Source organism: Chelonoidis abingdonii, chromosome 1 (assembly GCF_003597395.2).
Source record: "Chelonoidis abingdonii isolate Lonesome George chromosome 1, CheloAbing_2.0, whole genome shotgun sequence".
In the NCBI taxonomy this organism is placed as follows: domain Eukaryota; kingdom Metazoa; phylum Chordata; order Testudines; family Testudinidae; genus Chelonoidis; species Chelonoidis abingdonii.
The window spans coordinates 205,472,277-205,480,287 of record NC_133769.1 but is presented as its reverse complement, the minus strand read 5'-3'; the positions used below and the strand labels follow the sequence as shown (position 1 = coordinate 205,480,287).

The 8,011-nt window shown below is 45.5% G+C and overlaps 1 protein-coding gene across 6 annotated transcripts in view; it reads right to left on the bottom strand.

The window, feature by feature from the left end:
- Positions 1 to 8,011, bottom strand: part of DYRK1A (dual specificity tyrosine phosphorylation regulated kinase 1A) — a 146,639-nt gene that overhangs the window by 46,876 nt on the left and 91,752 nt on the right. The window contains exon 1 of one of the 6 annotated variants that reach the window (XM_075073742.1): positions 4,594 to 4,833. The exons of the other annotated variants lie outside the window; for them this stretch is intronic. The gene's annotated coding sequence lies outside the window, so the exon portion shown is untranslated. Of the gene's footprint in view, positions 1 to 4,593; positions 4,834 to 8,011 lie in introns of those variants that run through there. 6 annotated transcript variants of the gene reach the window in all.

The following is an 8,011-nucleotide window of genomic DNA, read 5'->3' as shown; positions in this document are numbered from 1 at the left end:
AGATAGAAAAGATCCCCTCTCATAGCTGAGAGCCAGACAAAAAACAAAGACCCAAACATTCCCTCCCCTGAGCTTTGAAAAATCCAGTTTCCTGATTGGTCCTCTGGTCAGGTGTTTGGTTCTCTTTGTTAACCCTTTACAGGTGAAAGAAACACTAACTCTTAGCTATCTATTTATGACAGAAGCAAATTCCAAAACAAAGACCCTCTGAGAATGCTCCCTCTCATTTATATTAACACAGCTTCAGCCTGAGTGCCTCTGATCTCAATTGTGGCTGAATATTCACTGAGAGAGAAGAGTACTGTAACCCTTAACTCCCATTCAGACACCCTCACCCATGATTCGTAATGAAAAATACCGATAAAATATGTCAGCGATTATTTTCAAAGATAGGAATTTTTGCTATGACCTCCAAGCAGGCCAGCTATAATTCCCAGGCCACTGTTCCCAAGATGTTGTCCAGGCGGCTTGACAAAAGACAGCCTAGTTCACCAGTCTACATTTCTGCATCCTACGTTCCCTGACTACAGGCTGGATGCTAGCCCTAACTCCCTGACCCCTGTTGCACAGCTCCATCAAGAAGTATGCACTACAACCCAATTTATTACCTTTTAAGCAGGGAAAACTGAAGTGCAAGAGACAACTTCAGGGCAGGGAGATAGACACACAAAGGTTGGATGTCTTATTGCATCAAAATGGCAAATTCTGTGGCTAAAATGCCAGGTTCTATAAAACCTTGAAAAATGCCAAGTCCCATGCATTATGGAGTCCACAGAGCCCTAAATGGGTTCACTCCTCTTAAGAGCTACTGTTTCAGGTACTCTGCAGAGGTCATTTCATTGGCTCACACTCTGTTCAAGGTTTTATCTTAAACAAACCCTTTTTAATTTGTCCTCCAGGGTTGAACAGAATTTTATTTAAAAAATAAAGTTTACATTTGCAGCACAACTCTGGGGGAAAGAGTAAATTCAGAGGAAACCACAGTTGTGGAATCATGGAATTAATGGAACCCAGAACTTAGGATGTGCCCTTAGAGACCCCTTGTCTAGGTAACAAAACAGTATAAGGAGGGACCACCATCAATGCTTGGATCTCTCTCTACCATCCTCAGACGTAAAGGCAACCAGAAAGGATGTTTTCATTGAAAAGTAACAGAGAATAGATTGCCATCAGCTCAAGCAGACGCATTCCTGGGTGCTCTTTTAACCGATCTCGGTGAGGTCAGTCGGGGTGCCTGGGCAGACACGGGAGTGACTCAGCCAGGTCATTCCGATCTTCCGCTGAGCACCCAGGAGATGACGATGTCTAGCAGTCGTAATGTAGCATCTTCTGCCAAGAACCCACAAGATGACAATGCTAGCAGTCGAACTACACTGTCTGCTGCCACCCTAAAGATGGAGTGAATCAAAACAAGACATAGACCCGATTTGTTTTGTATTCATTTGCTTCCTCCCTCCGTAAAATCAACAGCCTGCTAAACTCAGGGTTTTGAGTTCAATCCTTGAGGGGGCCATCCTGTGTAACAGTTGTTTCTGTTTCTCCTTTATGCAAAGCCACCCCCTTTGTGGACTTTAATTCCCTGTAAACCATGTCGTCAGTCGCCCCCCTCTCCACCAGAGCAGACAATCGTTTCGCGCCTTGTTTCATCCCAGACGCCATAGCACTGGGATCCTGGAGCCCGTTCAGATCACCAAGGCAATTATGAGCACTGGAAACACCACGTGCATTATCCTGCAGTATATGCAGAACCAGAACCTGCCAAAGCGAACTCAGATGAGGAGGCGACGGCAGCGTGGTGAAGAAAGCGATGGGACATAGACATGAATGTAGACTTCTCACAAAGTACGGCCCCCGGTAGTGTGCACATCATGGTGTTAATGGGGCAGGTTCATGCCGCGGAACACCAATTCTGGGCCCAGGAAACAACCACAGACTGGTGAGACTGCATAGTGTTGCGGGTCTGGGACAATTCCCAGTGTCTGGGAAACTTCTGCATGCATACAGGCTTTTTCATGGAACTTTGTGACTTGTTTTCCCCTGCCCTGAAGCGCCAGAATACCAAGATGAGAGCAGCCCTCACAGATGAGAAGCGAGTGGCAATAGCCCTGTGGAAGCTTGCAATGACAGAAAACTACCAGTCAGTCGGGCATCAATTTGGAGTGGGCAAATCTACTGTGGGGGCTGCTGTGATCCAAGTAGCCAATGCAATCAAAGAGCTACTGATATCAACGGTAGGAACACTGGGAAATGTGCAGGTCATAGTGGATGGCTTTGCTGCAATAGGATTTCCTAACTGTGGTGCGGCGACAGACGGAACCCATATCCCTATCTTGGCACCAGAGCACCAAGCAAGCGAGTACATAAACTGAAAGGGGTACTTTTCAATGCTGCTGCAAGCACTAGTGGATCACAAGGGACGTTTCACCAACATCAACGTGAGATGGCCAGAAAAGGTACATGATGTTTGCACCTTCAGGACTCTGGTCTGTTTCAAAAGCTGCAGGAAGGGACTTTCTTCCCTGACCAGAAAATAACCGTTGGGGATGTTCAAATGCCTATAGCAGTGGTCACCAACCTTTCGGAAGCAGCGTGCCAAGTCTTCATTTATTCACTCTAATTTAAGGTTTTGCGTGCCAGTAATACAGTTTAACATTTTTAGACGGTCTCTTTCTATAAGTCTATAATATATAACTAAACTATTGTTGAATGTAAAGTAAATAAGGTTTTTAAAATGTTTAAGAAGCTTCATTTACAATTAAATGAAAATGCAGAGCCCCCAGGACCAGTGGCGAGGACGCGGGTAGTGTGAGTACCACTGAAAATCAGCTCGCGTGCCGCCTTCAGCATGCGTGCCATAGGTTGCCTACCCCTGGCCTATAGTTATCCCTGGGGACCCAGCCTACCCCTTAATGCATGGCTCATAAAGCCATACACAGGCAGCCTGGACAGTAGTCAGAAGCTGTTCAACTATAGGCTGAGAAAGTGCAGAATGGTGGTAGAATGTGCATTTGGACGTTTAAAAGCGCGCTGGCACAGTTTACTGACTTGGACAGACCTCAGCGAAACCAATATTCCCATTGTTATTACTGCTTGCTCTGCGCTCCACAATATCTCAGAGTAAGTGGGAGACATTTACGGTGGGGTGGGAGGTTGAGGCAAAATCACCTGGCCACTGATTACGCGCAGCCAGACAGCAGGGCAGTTAGAAGAGTATAGGAAGGCACAGTGCGCATCAGAGAAGCTTTGAAAACCAGTTTCACGAATGGCCAGGCTACGGTGTGAAAGTTCCGTTTGTTTCTCCTTGATGAACGCCCCCACCCATGGTTCACTCTACTTCCTTGTAAGCTAGCCACCCTCCTCTCCCCCCTTCGATCACCGCTTGCAGAGGCAATAAAGTCATTGTAGCTTCACATTCATGCATTCTTTATTAATTCATCACACAAATAGAGGAATAACTGCCAGGGTAGCGTGGGAGGGGTGGGGGAGGAGGGAAGGACAAGGCCACACTGCACTTTAAAACTTAAAATCTTTAAAAAACTTATTGAATGCCAGCCTTCTGTTGCTCGGGCAATCCTCTAGAGTGGAGTGGCTGGAGGCCCCCACACTGTGTTTTTGGGCATCTGGCAATGGAACTTGGGGAGGAGGACTGTTGGTTACACAGGGGCTGTAGCAGCCGTCTGTGCTCCTGCTGCATTTCCTGCAGCTCAACCATACGCTAGAGCATATGAGTTTGATCATCCAGCAGTCTGAGCATCGACTCGTCTTCTGTCAGCAAGCTGACGCCACCTATCATCTTCAGCCCACCACTTACTCTCTTCAGCCTGCCACCTCTCCTCATGTTCATATTGTGCTTTCCTGCACTCTGACACTGTCTGCCTCCACACATTCTGCTGTGCTCTGTCAGTCTGGGAGGACAGCAGGAGCTCAGAGAACATTTCATCCCGAGTGCGTTTTTTTTCCCGCATTCTAATCTTCACTAGCCTTTGTGAAGGAGAAACATTTGTAGCTGGTGGAGAAAAGGGGAGAGTGGCATTAAAAGGTCGCATTTTGCCTCTTGTATTGAGGGCCTGCTGGTCTGGTGTGAGAGATCACTCACGCTTCACCCCTCCCCGCACTGCGTGGTTAACAGCAGGGAACATTTCTGTTCAGCCACAGGCAAACAGCAGAGCAGGAACGGGCACCTCTGAATGTCCACTTAATAAAACCACCCTATCTCAACCATGTGACCATGAATATCACCACTCTCCTGAGGATAGCACAGAGAAAGAATGGATGTTGTTTGAACGCCAGCAACATACGCTGCCATGCTTTGTTATCCAATGATTCCTGACTACGTGCTACTGGCCTGGTGTGGTAAAGTGTCCTACCGTGGCGGACGGAATAAGGTCACCCTCCCTAGAAACATTTTGCAAAGGCTTTGGGAGTACATCCAGGAGAACTTTATGGAGATGTCCCTGGAGAATTTCCGCTCCATCCCCCGACACATTAACAGACTTTTCCAGTAGCTGTACTGGCCACAAATGCCAGGGCAAATCAATCATTAAACACGCTTGCTTTTAAACCATGTGTAATATTTACAAAAGGTACACTCACCAGAGGTCTCTTCTCCACCTTCAGGGTCCGAGAGCACACCCTTGGGTGGGTTCAGGGGTTACTGGCTCCAGGTCCAGCTTGAAAAACATATCTTGGCTGTTGGGGAAACCAGTTTCTCCGCTTTCTTGCTGTGAGCTATCTTCCTCGTTCCCAAAACCCGCTCCCCTGTTGCATGATTCTCCATTGACGGAATCAAAGCAGAGTGTTGGGGTAGTGGTGGCTAAACTTCCTAGAATGGCACGCAGCTCATCATAGAAGCGGCATGTTTGGGGCTCTGATCCGGAGCGGCCGTTTGCCTCTCTGGTTTTTACCTTAGCTCCTTAATTTTCACGCGGCACTGCTGTGCGTCCCTGTTATGGCCTCTGTCCTTCATGCCCTTTGAGACTTTTTCTAATGTTTTGGCATTTTGTTTACTGGAACGGAGTTCAGCTAGCACAGATTCATCTCCCCATATGGTGAGCAAATCCCATACCTCCCGTTCGGTCCATGCTGGAGCTCTTTTGCAATTCTGGGATTCCATCATGGTCATCTCTGCTGATGAGATCTGCAGTCACCTGTATCTTGCCATCCTGTCCAAACAGGAAATGAGATTCAAAAGTTCATGGGCCTTTTCCTGTCTACCTGGCCAATGCATCTGAGTTGAGAGCACTGTACAGAGCGGTCACAATGAAGCACTCTGGGATCGCTCCCGGAGGCCAATAACGTCGAATTGCGTCCACACTACCCAAATTCGACCCGGCAAGACCAATTTCAGCACTAATCCCCTCATCAGAGGTGGAGTAAAGAGATCGATTTAAGGAGCCCTTTAAGTCGGTAAAAAGGGCTTCATCATGTGGACGGGTCCAGGCTTAAATCGAGGTAACGCTGATAAATTCGATTTAAAATTGTAGTGTAGACTAGGACTAAGACAGTCAGCACCAACGTTTCTTGTGGAATCAGGGACTTCTGATGACACCAGCAAGAAAACTTTGCCCATTTCACCAGGTGAGCACCTCACAGAGGCTTTCTACTGTTCACTAAAATATTCTGGATGGGTAAAGAGCGTGAATGCTCTACTTCCAATATCCATCCAGCAGCCCACTCTGAGATGAACGGAATTCAGATCTAGGTACAGAAACTTCCCTTCATCCTGCACCAGCAGATCTGGAAGCAGAGGCAAAATCCTTGGTTGACAGATTGACAGGTTCAGGCTACTTGGGAACCAAAACTGCATCAACCACAACAAAGCCATATGTATAGTTTGGCCAAATCCTCTTTCGTCTTGCAGAGCACTCTGGAAATCAATGGAACTGGCAACTAAGTATACACCAAACCATTAGATTAAAAAGGCATCAGATAAGGATCCTGGGCTCATGTTCCTCATTGCAGCACACCTAGAAGGTTAAACAAAACCAGGCTCCAGTGGATCTAGAGGTAAAATAACTTCCAGAGAAGACCAGAATGCCACATTAGTAGTCTCCATCCACTTAAATCAAGCAGTATCTCACTCAAGCTTCATTATAGAGGACAGCTGCAGTAATAACACAAACATATTGGTTTCTCAGATGGCAAAGTTCCATTATATTTAGGGCTTTATATGTTAAATAACTTAAATACAACATGGAAGCCAAAAGGAAACTAGGCGATTGAGCAGCAGTGATGCTGTATGTACACTTATTGTGAAGCACCATTTAATAGGTAGGCAACTGCACGCATTCTGTATCAACTTCAGCTTCTGGAATGTTTCAGGGTGGAGGCAGCCCAAATTAACCAGGCTATTCACCAACTGGAACAATTCCACATACAAATTTTGCACATTTTTGTGCTTGGTTCCACAGATCAATTCCACCGTGCAAACCTTTTCCATAACAGGCCAGCACATCAATGTCAAACACTCAAAATTTTAAGAACTGGAATACAAGGCCTACAGAAAAATCTGGAAACCAATTGTTCCTATCTTTACCAATTCCTGCTGTCACTGGGATGAAGACAGAGAGAAACTGAGAAAGTCAGGCTTCTGCTGATGAATTAACAAGGTCATCCATCAACAAAAACGAACACCATTCAAGATCTCATCCTTGAAACCTGACCTTGCCTGTACCACAGACCTGGTCCAATGCCACTTCCAACCCTACCCTAGTACATCCAATCCATATGTAGTAATTACAATATATTGAAAGCCAAGAAAGATCCAATAATGAGTTAGATCAGGGGTAGGCAACCTATGCCATGAGTGCCAAAGGCGGCACACAAGCTGATTTTCAGCAGCAATCACACTGCCCGGGTCCTGGCCACCGGTCTGGGGGGCTCTGCATTTTAATTTAATTTTAAATGAAGACTCTTAAACATTTTAAAAACCTTATTTACTTTACATACAACAATAATGTAGTTATATATTATTGATTTATAGAAAGAGACCTTCTACAAAAATTAAAATGTATTGCTGGCACGCGAAACCTTAAATTAGAGTGAATAAATGAAGACTCGGCACACCATTTCTGAAAGGCTGCTGACCCCTGAGTTAGAAAGAACAAATAAGTAGGCAGAATAGCTGACCTAATCCCTCCAATCTCAGATGCAGGGGGAAATGCACTGCAGAAACACTAACATTTGAGTGCATCTATCTGATATGTGAGGCAAAGGGCAAAAATAAAAAAAACCTAGGCCTCTTGGTGGTCTGGATTCTTAAGATGAAAATCCTGGAAAATTTCCTGGAGGAACATAGTGGATCTGCTGGCCAGCAATGTTCTGGAACCTCAAGGGTTATCACACTCAGCAACTTCAACTTCCATACAAGTAGCACCAGTATTAGTGTGCAATCTTTTGGTTTACAGAGGAACCACTGTATGCTTTCAGATCATCTCCAGCTCTCAGGCTTAGCCAAATACACTCGGGACCCAATTTCCAGTATGGAAGAAACCACAAACATTCTACTCTTTGGGCCAGCCACTGCCACAACCTAATGAAAATCAGGGCCTTTCCTTCATCTTACTAGGGAAGCAATCAAGGCTGGTTCATCCTTGAAAATATTTGATTATTCAATTTTCAACTCATTCTGGGACAACAAGCCAACCACCTACAAAGTAAGGTTCCCAATAAGTATCACGACTTGACGACCATTACAGTTGACAATTTGGTCCCTAGTCATCATAGATCATCATAGCTCAGATGAACTGCAGAGGAAGAAATGTATAGGCAAATGATTACAATGAAAGTAGTACAAAACAGAATCCTAATTCATATGCCAATAGCACGAAAAACTATTCACAGGGCTACATCACCACAGTAAAGAAACAAAAACATTCTTCTTTTCCACTATCACAGCACCAAAATCATGGCCAATGTAGCTATTCAACATAGCAAACTCGCAAACGAAGCCAGAATGCAATCCAGAGTTGGACCCAGCATTCAAATTACAGCAGAGCTCACATTCTTTGCT